The sequence below is a fragment of the Octopus sinensis genome, linkage group LG15 (assembly GCF_006345805.1).
Source record: "Octopus sinensis linkage group LG15, ASM634580v1, whole genome shotgun sequence".
NCBI classification, from domain to species: domain Eukaryota; kingdom Metazoa; phylum Mollusca; class Cephalopoda; order Octopoda; family Octopodidae; genus Octopus; species Octopus sinensis.
The window spans coordinates 64,318,396-64,332,997 of NC_043011.1; positions in this window are offsets into that span (position 1 = coordinate 64,318,396).

The window sequence follows — 14,602 nt, forward strand, 5'->3', positions numbered from 1 at the left end:
CTAGTACTCCTAGCAAGCTCTCCGTAGAGTATGTCCTTGGGGATTCTGCCATCTTTCATATGTCTAACATGCCCAAGCCATCTCATACGTCTTTGTGTGAGGAGTGCAAACATGCTTGGTATTCCTGCTTGCCTGAGGACATCTTTGTTGGGGATATGATTCTGCCATTTGATGCGGAGGATTTTTCGGAGGCAGCGCAGGTGAAAGATGTTTAGGCGACGCTCTTGACGTGTGTATAGCGTCCAGGTCTCACTTCCATACAGTAGAGTGCTGAGTACACATGCCTGGTAGATCTTCATTTTCGTGGTCTTGGTCAGCTTATTTTTTGTCCCAAGCCCATTTGGAGAGTTGGGCCATCGCAGCAGCTGCCTTGCCAATGCGTATATTGAGGAGCTCAGCGTCAAGGGATAGGTTGTAGGTGACAGTAGAGCCCAGATAGGTAAACTTCTCCATCTCTTGTAATCTGTGGTCTCAAATATGTATGTTTGGAATGTCCGATGTAGCCTGACCCATGATGTTGGTCTTCTTATGGCAGTTAGCTAAGCCAAAGTCGTTACATGCTTGCTCAAAACAGTTATTGAGCCTTTGGAGGGCTTCTTCTGTGTGTGTTACCAGAGCGGCATAATCAGCAAATAACATCTCCTTGATCAGGATGTTTCTGATTTTGGTCTTGGCACGCAGACACGAGTGATTGAACAGTTTCCCGTTACTTATACTGTGCAGAAACACTCCATCATCTGATGTCTCAAAGGCATGTGAAAGTAAGAGCGAGAAGAAGATGTCAAACAATGTAGGAGCGAGGACACAACCTTGCTTTACCCCGTTTTTTATTTGGAAGGCGGCTGATGTTGAACCGTCGTGCTGTATGGTGCCTTGCATGTCATCATGGAAAGACTTGATGATACTCAGCAGCTTTGGTGGACATCCGATTTTTTGGCGCAGGATGAAGAGGTCTATTCTGCTTACCGAGTCAAAAGCCTTTGTTAGATCAATGAAGGCCATATATAATGGCATTTTCTGCTCTCTGGACTTCTCCTGAAGTTGGCGTATGGAGAATATCATATCGATAGTTGATCTGTTTCTTCTAAAGCCACACTGCGATTCCGGATAGATTCAAGAAGCAAGTAGTTGTGGCCTGGCCAGGGTAACGCGGGCAAAGGTCTTTCCAACAGTGCTTAGAAGGGATATACCACGGTAATTGTTACAATCACCACGGTGACCTTTGTTTTTGTAAAGCGTGATGATGTTAGCATCCCGCATATCCTAAGGGACTGCACCCTCTTCCCAGCACTGACACAGAAGCTCATGAAGGTGCCGAAGCAGGATGGTGTTTTTGCCGGCTTTGATGATCTCTGAGGGAATGCCGTCTTTTTCCGGAGCCTTATTTCTTGCTAAGTAGTAAACAGCCTTCGTGAGCTCTGCTATAGATGGCGGACTGTCAAGTTCGCACATGACTGGCAAGATCTTGACACTTGCGACTGCAGCCCCAGCCACTGTAGTCTCCCGTGAGTAGAGATCCTGGTAGTGCACCACCCATCTATACATTTGCTTGCCTTGATCCCTGACGAGATCTCCAGTAGTTGATTTCAGAGGGGCTGACTTGGTTGCGGATGGACCGAGGGCCTTCTTCAAACCGGCATACATCCCACGGGTGTCGCCCCTGTCAGCAGCTGACTGGATACTCTGAGTTATTTCCTGCCAATACCTATTTGCACAGCGTCTGGCTGTCAGTTGGGTTTTATTTCATGCCTTTCTGAGTTCTTCGAGTGACTTTGTAGAAGAGTCACTCTTGTATTGTATCAGAGCTGAACGCTTTGCTTCGATAACTGGCTCCAGCTCTGAGAGCCCAGCATTGAACCAATCTGGGTTTTGCCTTTCTCTCGTGCCGAAAGTATCCATTGATGTCGTATACAAGGCTTCCCTGATATAGTCCCACCTACTGTTAGCATAGGAGTTTGGGCAGCTACTGAGGGCAACCTTGATAGAAGCAGCAAAACATTTTCGCAGTGTAGGGTCCGAGGTTCTGGCAGTGTTAATGCGTGGTCGGCCCACTTACTTGGAACGATGGACTTTTTTAGGCAGAATCCTCACCCTACTTCTAATTAGTGAGTGGTCTGTGTCACAATCCGCGCTGTGGTAACTGTGGGTCAATACAGTAGAATTCAGAAAGGATCTCCGTGTAATGATGAGATCCAGCTGATGCCAGTTGTGAGATCTTGGATGTCTCCAGTCTGCCTTGTGGGATGGCTTGTTGCTAAAGAATGTGTTTGTGATGCACAGGTTGTGGTATGTACAGAATTCGAGTAGTCTCTGACCATTGTCATTCATGTTGCCAATACCAAAGAGTCCAACACAAATGGGCCACGAATCATGGTCAGGTCCCACGCGAGCGTTAAAATCCCCTAGAAGGTAGATATTTTCAGTCATTGGTATATTTTCTATGACACAGTTGATATCTTTGTAGAACTGGTTCTTGGTCTCCTCTGAGCTGTAGATAGCGGGAGCATAGATGCTGAGTAGATGTACTGAGCCAGAAGAAGTCGAGAGGCGCAGTGAGAGGATACGCTCAGTGCCTCCCGATGATGGTTCTATTGAGGAGAGTAGTGAGTTTCTCACTGCAAAGCCAACGCCATGTTGACGAGGTTCTTCTGGATCTCTTCCCTGCCAAAAGAAGGTGAAATCCTGCTCTTTGAGTTTGCCGTTTGAGGGAAGTCTTGTCTCCTGCAGCCCAGCAATATCTATGTTGAGCCTCTTTAGTTCACGGTCAATGATGTCTGTTTTCCTTGTGTTTCAATCCTGAGAAGATCATCAGATATTCCAGGACACATGGTCCTGACATTCCAGCTTGCCAACCGCAGAACTGGTGTTTTCTTGACTTTTAGTTGCTTGCCTGGTGCAGAGGTTGCAGGCCACTTTTCGAGTCATACTGTTAGCTCCAAGCACCCAATGGAGTAGGCGGCCTGTGGCGGGTCAGCACCTTATTAACTGGGGGCTGCCCAGCTTGAGGTGGGCAGTAGCTAACCAATAGGACAAGGAGGTCCCTACCACCGTCAGAGGTAACCCGTATCGCCCATATTTTACGCCAATCTGAATGAACTTATCACTCGTGACTGTTACCTCCCGTGTTGTTTCTGCAGCTTTTTACAGCAGCACTGAAGTGTCCTCTCCAGTTTTGCGCAGGCCTGGGCTATAGATAAGAAAGTCCTGGGTAGCCCAATCGTCAGGTTTCCTCTCTCGACCTTGCTGATGTAGTCCAGTGGAGTGCAGTGCATTACGTTTGGCACCAGCTTGGTTGCAGGAGCTGCCGGAAGAGTGTCGAGTCGAACACTAGACCGCCTTCGGGGCTCCACTCCGGATTTCTTTGAAGGTTGTCTCCTTTCCGTAACCCTGGATAGGGGCCCATACCGGGTACTGTCAGCGGAGCCAGCTGAGCCCGGAACTCGAGTCAGGCAGGGACGTCACTCCCTGAAGTAGTGAAGAAGTTCACTACCCACTACCTTTTCAAGTAATGTTAAATTATTATTAGATTTTTGATTGTTTTGCCTACGTTTATTTTATATGTTTATTTTCAACCACTAATATTCATCATCATCAGCAGCAGCAGCAATATCACTATCAGCAGTAGCAGAAGCAGTGGTAATAGTAGTAGTTATGGCAACAGCAGCAGCAGCATTTTGCTTCGCTTCGTTTCATAGGGACAAGGGAGGGAAGTTAAGAGAGGGTGGGAAGGGGAGAGAATAGAGAGATATCCGGTACCGGTGGCGGGGTGGGTTTGGGCGGGCGCACAGCGAACAGGTCTGTCGGAATTAGGGGACGATGGTCAGAATTCTTGCAGTGGGGGGTAGGAGCGAGTAATTTACTTAACGAAATTCTAAGAGGTTGTCAGCGATGAGAGCATTTAAAACACGACATACATTTGAGTGTGCGTCTGTGTGTATGCATGTGCGTATGTAAATTTGTCCACGTGAGTGTTTGTGTGGAGGCGCAATGGCCCAGTGGTTACGGCAGTGGAGTAGCGGTAGTAGGATCGCGGATCGGATTCACAGAGCGGGCGTTGTGAGTGTTTATTGAGCGAAAACACCTGAAGTTCCGAGTGGCTCCAGCAGGGTTTGGTGGCGATCCCTGGGGTGCTCTTTCGCCACAAATATCTCTCACTCTTCTGTTGGCCTGCACGCTTAGCAAGCGGAATGGCGTCATTTGAATGCTAAATCAATGCGAAGCGCATTGTGACAAGCGATGTGTATCAACATCTGGTCGGTCACTGCGATAACGGTGATACACACACACATCTGGGATCTGGGACCCCCTTCGGTCATGACACTGACCATGGGATTGCACCTAGAAAGTTACCCTCCTAGTCACAAGTCTGGGCAAGGTTGTTTATGGAAGGCCAGCAGTCGCCCATGCATACCAGCCTCCCCTCTCCACGCCACCAGTGTTATCCAAGGGAAAGGCAAAGGGGCCGATACAGCTTGGCACCAGTGACGTCGCAACTCATTTCTACAGCTGAGTGAACTGGAGCAACGTGAAATAAAGTGCCTTACTCAAGAACACAACACGCAGCCCGGTCCGGGATTCGAGCTCACAACCTCACGATCGTAAGCTCGACGCTCTAACCACTGGGCCATGCGCCTTATCTACACACACACGTATATATATATATATATATATATATATATATATATATATATATATATATATATATATATATATATATATATTATATATTTATATATATATATATATATATATATATATATATATAGGCACACATATACATATATAACCCTTATACGTACGTGTTTATATATATTTATATATATATATATATATATATATACATACACACTTGCGATAATTAGCAAGGTGACCAGAACCTAGATAAGAAACCTACGAGTAAATAACCGATGAGGCTTTCAGTGCAGCAAAAACATGTATTTCAGGATTGCGATACGTCAGCTGGTAATGTGGACAATTTTCTGACAAAGTTTTGTGTGTGTGGTGTTTTATTTATTTTATTCAATTTGTTACTTAGATTTTGTTACTTAAAATCATTCATTATAGCTGTGTGTTGCTAAAGAACTCTTTTTTTTTGTTCAGTTTTGAGTTTTTAGTTATATATTTGCATAGATTACCATGAGGAAAGGAAGAAAAACAAATGTAGACTACGCTACGCACCCTGCACGTATTATTTCTGATTCAAGCATATGCTCTTCTGCTATGCTCTTGTCTCTTAATATATGTATGTGTGTGTATGAGTGTGTGTACGTATGTGTATGTATTTCAACACATTCACAGTCACGTGGTTACTCGCATTGTTTCAATGAAAATAATAAAACATCAATTATCTATAATCCATTTATGTAAAACTAAACACCTATTTTACCACTTATTGATATCTCCCTTGTTTACTGTCCTATGATATCTTAAATGGCGAAAATCTTCTCGCTCTACCGCCGCATGAGTTTGATATATGAACGTTGACCAATCAATTTGTACGTTAAAGGATAGCGTTCTGTGCTACAATATTTATTACAAAAAGCAATTTTTATAACCGCCCAAGCTGCTTTGTCTCAACAAGCATCGGATCCAGCAGACAACTGGGAAGACTAGCTTCGGAGATCTGAGACAGAGATCTGAGACAAGAGAATGAAGTCATTGTTATTCACTTTCTCGAACGTGAAATCCTTCTTTGAATCTTTCGTCAGTCTTGCATGCGTTCAGTTGGCCTCTTCAAATGCTTTCACTCCACTCCACACTTTTATTCGCCTCCAGCTCGATCTGTTCCAATTGACTTTATGGTGCTCCTTACGCCTTCGTTAAACATTTCTATTTATGTTTACATCGATAGCCTTTGCCCTCCGCACGGTCAACATAAAACAGCTGTTTCGGGGTTCATTCGACATCCGAAAAATAAGGCCACACTGTTTCATTTGGCTTTTCAAAATCATTGCTGTAGATGCAAGGACATAATTTTGTTATAAGTTTTATATTAGGACATAGGTTGAAGAACCTGATTATAATACGGTGTTGAAGAGCAAAAATGGCATGCAGTAGGAGATAATTTGGAGAATCCAATCGAAATAACTGTGATTATATTATTAAGGGTAGGTTTAGGGTGACATAGATATACTGTAAATATTGATTGAGTTTGTGGAACGTGTAGATTATGGAAAGGTATAGATTTGTACTTATGTCCAGAGTAATGTCTAAGTCGGTGGCCATCTTAGTATCATTTTCGAATCAGATACTCATGTTGCAATTTATAAAATATGTGTGTAGGGCTTTCTTGGTGAATTTGTGAGGGGTTCGAAACAATCTAGTTGCATTTAAAAGCCTCCGGAATGGCTAAAGAAATAGTGTTTAGTTTAAGAAAGAAGAATAGACCTACTAGGTCAGTAAGCTGACCTGAGTCAGATGAGGACATTCTTATAGCGAAGAAATCGGTACCTGTGTTAAAGATTCAGTAATTATCCTTAAGTCGAATTACACTTTTCCAAGCAGCCAGGATGATATGACCGTCAGATCGGGAATTTGGTGCGTAACTTCAAGCGAACATCAAGTCTTTATTGGAGTGAATTTTGTATATCGAAAAATAATAATTTGTGGATAATGTTTGCATTAATTTTTTTACTAATTCAGTTTTTATAAATGACATTAATTTCATTTGTTTTTACTTGTCTACTCCATATCTTATTTAAATGTTTTACTTCATGCATTATATATAATTTGTAAATAAGCCAAAGTTTTTATTCTTTAGGTTTTGCGTGGGCAACAGATTGCCTTGACCAGCATGAAGGTCGTTGCAAAGAGAACACTGCCGGACATGTGTGGTTTGACTTTTGCAAGTATATACAAATATACATTTATCATCATCTTATTAGATAATTCTGTAATACAATTAATATTTAAACATTCTGTCACTTATATAAAGGGAGCAGTCATTTAATCGATACCAGTTCATATCTACCGAAACTTTTATAAATTTAAAATGTGAAAACTGCGTCACTTTCAAAATTTCATACATGTCAGTATCTTAATATGTATATTGTGCATTGTTTTATTCCGATACGCTAATGCACATGTATATTTTTGGTAAATATATTGATCATTGCTAAAATATAGCGCAAAACACAGTATGCTTGTCATTTGAGGAATGTCGCAATATACAATGTATTTATATACACTAAAAATATTTCTTTGCGGGTATTTTATATCATAATAACAAAATAAAATCTAATTAGTTAGATATTTCCAGTAAATGCATCAATTATTCGCAGGTTAATGATCAACAAGAATATAGCCCGTGCGTGTGTTACACGATTCGCCACAGTAATGAGAATTCATTTAATAGCGTCAGTTTATGCCTTTATTTCCGTTGTTCTGAATGACGGTGCAGGATCGCACTGGGTTTGAAACCACGTACTTTTAGATTGATTCCCACTGCGCAGCACCTTAGGCATGTACGTTTTGCCATAGACATACATCACCTATGGCATTGTGAGTGAATCTGGTGGATGAGAACTGGTCATGAGACAAAATACATATTATCCATTACATATACATACACAAATACATACACTCATATATACATACACATTATCCATTATATATACATACACAAATACATACATATATATATACATACATACATGTCTCTGTTGTTCCGTCTATGAACCCCCACTCCAATGCTTGAAAATAGAGGTTGATTTGTGTAGGCCTCGTTAACCCCTCAGTTTAGTAAGAGCGGTCAATAACAGAAGCGCAAAGCTTTAGAGTGAGTACCTGTGAGATTGACGTTTGTTCCTTCTCGAGCCACGCCTAGTTCATAAGGACCGGTTTCCCATTTGCCTTGACGCATTGGTACCCACCTGGAAGGGACGCTAGTCCATCGCAGGTGAGTTGCAAGATACTGGAGGAAAGATTGAGAGAAAATTGTGGCGAAAGAGTCAGCAGAAGTTCGCCATTACTTTCTGTCGGAGCCGCGTGTAGCTTAGGTGTTTCGCTCATAAACACACACATCGCCAGGTCTGAGATTGGAACCCGATATCCCTGGAACGCGAGTCCGCCACCTGTGAGATTGGACCAAATAAAACCAACTATGAACTGGAGCAAGTAAATTAGAAGAGATATAGAGCACGAGAAATCCTATTAGCCAGTATTTCATTTCACATTTTACAAAATAATAAATATAATTCCAGACATTTTTATACTCATGTTTCAATATCCCAGTGCTTTCTTTTTTCTTACAGAATGTACAAAAATTCTCCGAAGTGCTTCAACAAATTATCACCATATTGTACTAAATTCTACGAGTTTTATAATAAACATAGGTGTTTGGTAAGTTATCTCTCTATATATAAATCTGAGAATGTGCGTCTGTCTATCTGTCTCTCTGTCTGCCTGTGTGTTTCCCTAAAACTTGAGAACTACAGAAACAATTTCATTCAAATTTTACACATGCCTTACTTAGGGTCCATGTAGATTCATGCGCAAAAAATGTTCAACTTCTTGCCTACTGTGATCCTATTGTAATATTATATCTTCTCCATTATTCCAGTATTACGTGTTAGAAGTGAAACAAAAACATTTCTCTATTTTATGTCAGATACTTTCACTTTAAAAATAAATAATAGAGATAATAATAACAATTGAATTATATGTAGTAAGTAATAATTAAAATCAAACTAAAGTATAATATAATCGTAACGTAACAAAAGTAAAAATAGCAATTGGCATAAAATTGCATCAATGACTTGAACTTGAATAAGTGGTTTCACATGAATGGGAATAAATTAAAAATAAAATTAGCGTGCAGAAATGGAATAGTCGAGATGGAGGTGTGCACATACCGTTTACCACGGCTTTTACATTAGATTATCAGCTAATTAGCTAGCATTAAGTATCTATATAAAAGTTGGCTGTATGTAATGTATGTTTTCTCGAACAGACGCTGCTACTGAGTACTGCTGTTTGTTTATTTCTTATACATAAAGGACTATAGCTTTAGCTGCGTACTGCTTATTACATGACCGTAAGGTTTGTTGTTATTATTATTACTGTTTAAGTATTGTTATCGCGTTTGTTGGTTCCTCGTAAGGGAAACGTTGTTGTGTTGTATTTGTTAAATAATTTTAAACTGTAACCCTCCCATTTTGGGAGAAGGAGAATTGGTTATTGTTTAAAAATTGAATTGTGTCCCTGTTTGGGGAATTGACAATATTTTCACCGTTGACACGGAAGCATTTTTGTTAGAATGCCTTCGATAGAAGAAAGTAGAGAAGTGAATTTGCTGTAGCCGTCGGCGGGCGCGAACTCATTAAAATTAAAATGGAAGAAATACAAACCTATTTCGGATTGATCACCGACAAAGACGGTGAATCTAGGATAACACCACCAAACGAAATAAAAAAATAAATTAAAGAAAAGACTATCGTCTATAAAGTATACAATGTAGACAAAAAATATTTAAACGCCTGGAGGAAAGTACCATCAAAAATTGTCTTGGTCCGATTATGAAAGATATATAACCAGAGGCGGAATATTCGCCAAAATAGAAGCAAGATTCGAGTTAACGGAGCGTGCAAGGTAGTACTCGACTCGAATTTTGCATAGTGGAAATATTTTATTTTTACCTTTATATCTGGGACATAGGACGTCCCGGATGAAAATTAAAAATGTCGCCCCAGAAGTAGAGGTAGGCTAGATTGTAGCCACACTTCTATACAAGAGGGTGGACAAGAAAAAATTGATCGAAATTGTAAGAGACGGGCCTACAATTCCATATATTTTGTTATATATTTTGAGTATTGTTATCGCTAGCGATATCAAGATATAACAATGTATTTTGTATTATATGTGTAGATGCATATATATATATAGATGTACATGTAATATTTACACAAATATATACACATATATACATGCCCTGGCATTATGACCAGGCAACGCCGTGTCATAATGCTAGTTAGAATTAATTAAGATCCATTGATAATAAAACTTCCCCAGTTAACAAACGATACAATGCTTTGTTTTGTTAAAACATGTGACAAGGACTTTGCTGGACAGTAACCTGTATTCATACTTTGCCCAGAGCAACTTATTTACTGAAACCCTATATTTACGAGATCGAACTCAATAGTAGCAATTTTACACGTTACAACGCTCAAAATATAAATATGTACCATATGTACATGCATTCATACATACGTTTATATATATACGTGGACTGATCAATATGTTTCAGGGGTGCTGTCCTAGTAACCAAGCTAAGGCACGCAGGTGTGAAGCATCTCCGCACAGATTCACCACAAATTCTACTGTGAATGTCCACTAAAATTTAATGATCCAGCACAATTCCGTTGTTTACGACAGCGCTTAAAACTAATGTGTGGAACGTGTGATTCTCGCATTGAGTAAAACCGAGAAATTTGAGCGGAGGAACTGCATGAAATTTTGTCAAAAACTTACCAATACCTGCTCAGAGGCCTAGGAAATGTTTTCGAAAATGCTCATCATTATCGGCTAAATCAAGAAGATCATGTGCAACTGACATCCGAGTGTCCTATCTGTCAGCGGAAAGCAGCTTTGGCACAAAATGAAGGTGCTAAGTGCCAAGCTTCCTTTTGTCTTTTCGCGCTTTTATCATATATATATATATATATATATATATATATATATATATATATATATATATATACATATATATATATATACATATATATATATATATACATATAAAGATAGAGATATGTGTGTGTGTATGTGTTTGTTTAAATTTATGTTTTCTTTTTCAGTACAATGACCAAAGTAAATCTTTTGAAAACAACGCCGAGGTACGTTATGTTATTACTAATCATTTTTGTCTAACAGCTCTAAACCTTTGATAGAGTCTCGATTTTACTGTAAAATATACATATTCTTAACGTATACATACATGTACACACACACACACGCACACACACATACACACATATATATATATATATATATATATTTATATATATATACATGTCTGCATTTGTATATACGTGCGTGTGAATATACGTGGGTGTAAGGTGAGTAGTTTGGCAAAGAATTGTTCATGATTCCTCTAGACCTAATTATACTTGTAATAAACACATGTAAAATACAAGTGTAACTTATGTCTAAATGAATCCCTAAACATTCTCCGACTTCATAACCTCTGATTATTGTCATTTATTGTCGTAAACACACGTACTACGTATCTTTTTCGTATTTGTCTAAATTCATGTAGTTCCATAACAAAACCTTCACACTCAACAAACCATAACCAAAGAAAGAGCTTATCAACCTGTTACTTTCAAAATGCTACCCCACATCTGATTCATTGTCATGCACAAATTTTCCAATTTTTTACAAATTCAGCTAATCAAATACATCCCACGTTCTCCAGTTTCAAAAGTACTTAACAATAATTGAAAACAAACTAATTCTGTTCTAACCACCTTAATCACTCCTCTCTATGTAATTTCATACACTTCTATTTACGATAACATCAACCTCAAGTACCAACACAATCCCCTTGTCCCACTAAAAGTTTTCTAGACCATCTTCTCACTCTCTATTCTATCCCACACACTCAACTCTCATCCCTCTATACCTACTTTACTAATCTCCCTCATGCATAGAACCACTCAACTTATTCCCCTAAAATAATATCGATCTCCATTTTCACTATCTCGACATTTGACTTTATAGCTCTCGTACAAATTAAAACAAACATCATCTTCCACATTCTCCCTAAACCACGCTTCTCTTTTCCTCCAAATCTCCAATTTTACTACTATCAACAATTTCATTATTAACCCTTATCCTGGAATTTAGGTTTTCTCTCTATTTTATACACCAACAAAACCACTCCGTAATGCACTTCTCTACACAATCACTTCATCATGAAACTCCGTTCTGTCAATATCGCAAATGTGGAATTCCTCCCTGAAAACAGAAGCATTTATTATCTGATGTCGGGTGTCAATTTACAATCGTTATTTAGGGCAGCCACGACCACGAGAAATAGTTTTTGACAGGTAAAATTCTTATTGAAACGATTTAATTCGTGATATCATTTCTATTCTGTGTACGTTGGATGTTTTTAAATGTAATCCCCTGTACCTTTTTGTATTGAATGTTTTGAATATTTACTTTGTATTCCGACTTCGCTAACTTACTTCTCTCTATTGAAGTTAAGCCTCTGGAGCACTACGAACTGTATTCTATACAAAGATTACCTGTGTACTCAATACAAAGATTACCTGTCGCTATAAACTATACGTAGATAGATACAAACACAAACACAATAATAGGAAACCGGGCAGGCGCCAGAAATGGCTAAGTTCGTTAAAATGTATCTCATGTTGCAATAAACATTATTGAATACATCACGTTTCAGTACGATACCGTATAGATGCAAGTTATAGATGAAATGTAAAATATTTATGCGACAGGTGATGTTATTTTGTGTGGCATTCGTAAAGCAAGCAAACAGAAATGGCATCCAAAATTTACGAAAGCTTTTCCGGTAGTAATTTGCTGTTATGATCGTAAACCTAAAGATTGGTGTTCTTCAATATTGGATAGACTGGTTCTTCGTTTAATTATTACATTCGGATGCATGACCCAGTGTGATAGTGTATCGTCAGATTAGTTAATGAGCAATATATATATATATATATATATATATATATATATATATATATATATGTATATATATATATATATATATATATATATATATATATATATATATATATATATATATATATATATATATATATATATATATATATATGGGAGTGTTTAGATTTCAATACTACTAAATTATTTTGTATAGCTGATAGAATGCGACGTCTTTTAAGTTAAAACGTACGATACAGCTGAACTTTTACCTGGATAAATAAGCAAGTTTCGTTGAAATGTTAGTCATATCGAAGTTAAAATGTGCATTAGATAAGCTCTATTACACTTAAAATAAATAATCTGAAATAGAAATATTATATTAATTTGTTTTAAGGCCCTAAGTCATCTATAGTCAACACGACATCACCGTGATATTGTCATATTAAGGTTAGTTATATAAATTCGTATTTAGATATTAAATATAAGGTAACACATCTTGTCATCAAGCACTTAATGTACACATTTTAAATGAACATCTTTCTGGTCTTCTTTTACAGGTCCATTTTCACTCCGTATATGTCACTGCACTTATGGTGATGCTGAGCAATGTTATATGAATAAAATATGTCCTGTTTCAAATATACATCTATTTCATCGTACTTTTTCTTAATGGAATACCAGTTGGTTATCTTCGAAATCAGCCACAATGTTTTTGAATACCTTGACTTCTGTTGCGCATTATTTTTTATGTACCGTCAATGTTTGAGATGTACTTTTCTTTACATAGATTTTTATATTACGTAATGTTCAATGACTACTCGTCTGTAGGTTTTCCACAGTCTCTCCTATATTAATATTACGTAAACTTGTAATATATACATTGGATTATCCAGTCATGAACGAGAAATGATGTTTCAGGAAAAATAAAGCGGTAATCATGTTCTATGTACACACAGCCTTATCATATGCGGCCTGCTGTTTACTTAAAATCATTATGGCACATGGAACAAATTGAGGACTCAGTTTTCTCCAGTGCTTGTGGATCATTTACTATGTGTTCTCTACAGAGGAAGGCAAGGCTTGCTTTGTTCAGTTCCGTAAATCCACAATGACGGGCAACGTTACCATTTAGAGGATCAGCGTTTTGCATGCGTGGTGACGATGTTGGAGTCGACTTTGCTCAGAGGGAAAGCAGGACAGTTATCATTCCTGCGTTCTGATGATTCGTTTTCCGAAGACGTGAAGGGAATGTTTTTGCTTCAGATTGTCTTTTAGTTTGTCTTTGAAGTGGAAGTATCGGCCGTATTAAACTAAAAATATAATAATTATCGATATAATTATGATTATGAAAGACCGATATAGCAAAAAGTGATAGAGTGCATAAAACACATTGCATCCTTTGTTGCTGCTGCAGTATGAAATGTTATCTCTTGCTACACCGTTTAATATTTTCTATTGCATATTATGAATTATGAATTCCGTCTGGCAATCTGGGCTTCTCTGGATTGTCTTAAGTAATCTGCTGCTGTTTTTCTAAAAATGAGCATTAATGAAGGCCTTCATTAATTGGGAGTTTTCAGAGAAATTTATTAAGAGAAATTTTTTTAATAGAGTGAAAATCCAGAATATGTTTATCTGGTACGTTATGGTAAAGACTATACGGAGTAAAATCGTCATAAAAAGGTATTGAAGAATGTTAAAACATCTTTGGTCACCCGGAATTTAAATAATACATGATTATAACATTTCGACAGTTGTTGAGGCTGTGAGCTGGAAGAATCATTACTCCGCCCGTTAAATACTCAGCGGCAGATTTCGTCCGTCTTCACATTATTAGTTTAGATTCTATTTAGATGGGCTTCCTGTTCCAACATTTCGAGGTCGATAACAAATGAACCAGGTGAGTATCAGTGTAGATGTAAATGTATTGTCCCTACCAAAATTGCTGGCATTGTCCCAAAAT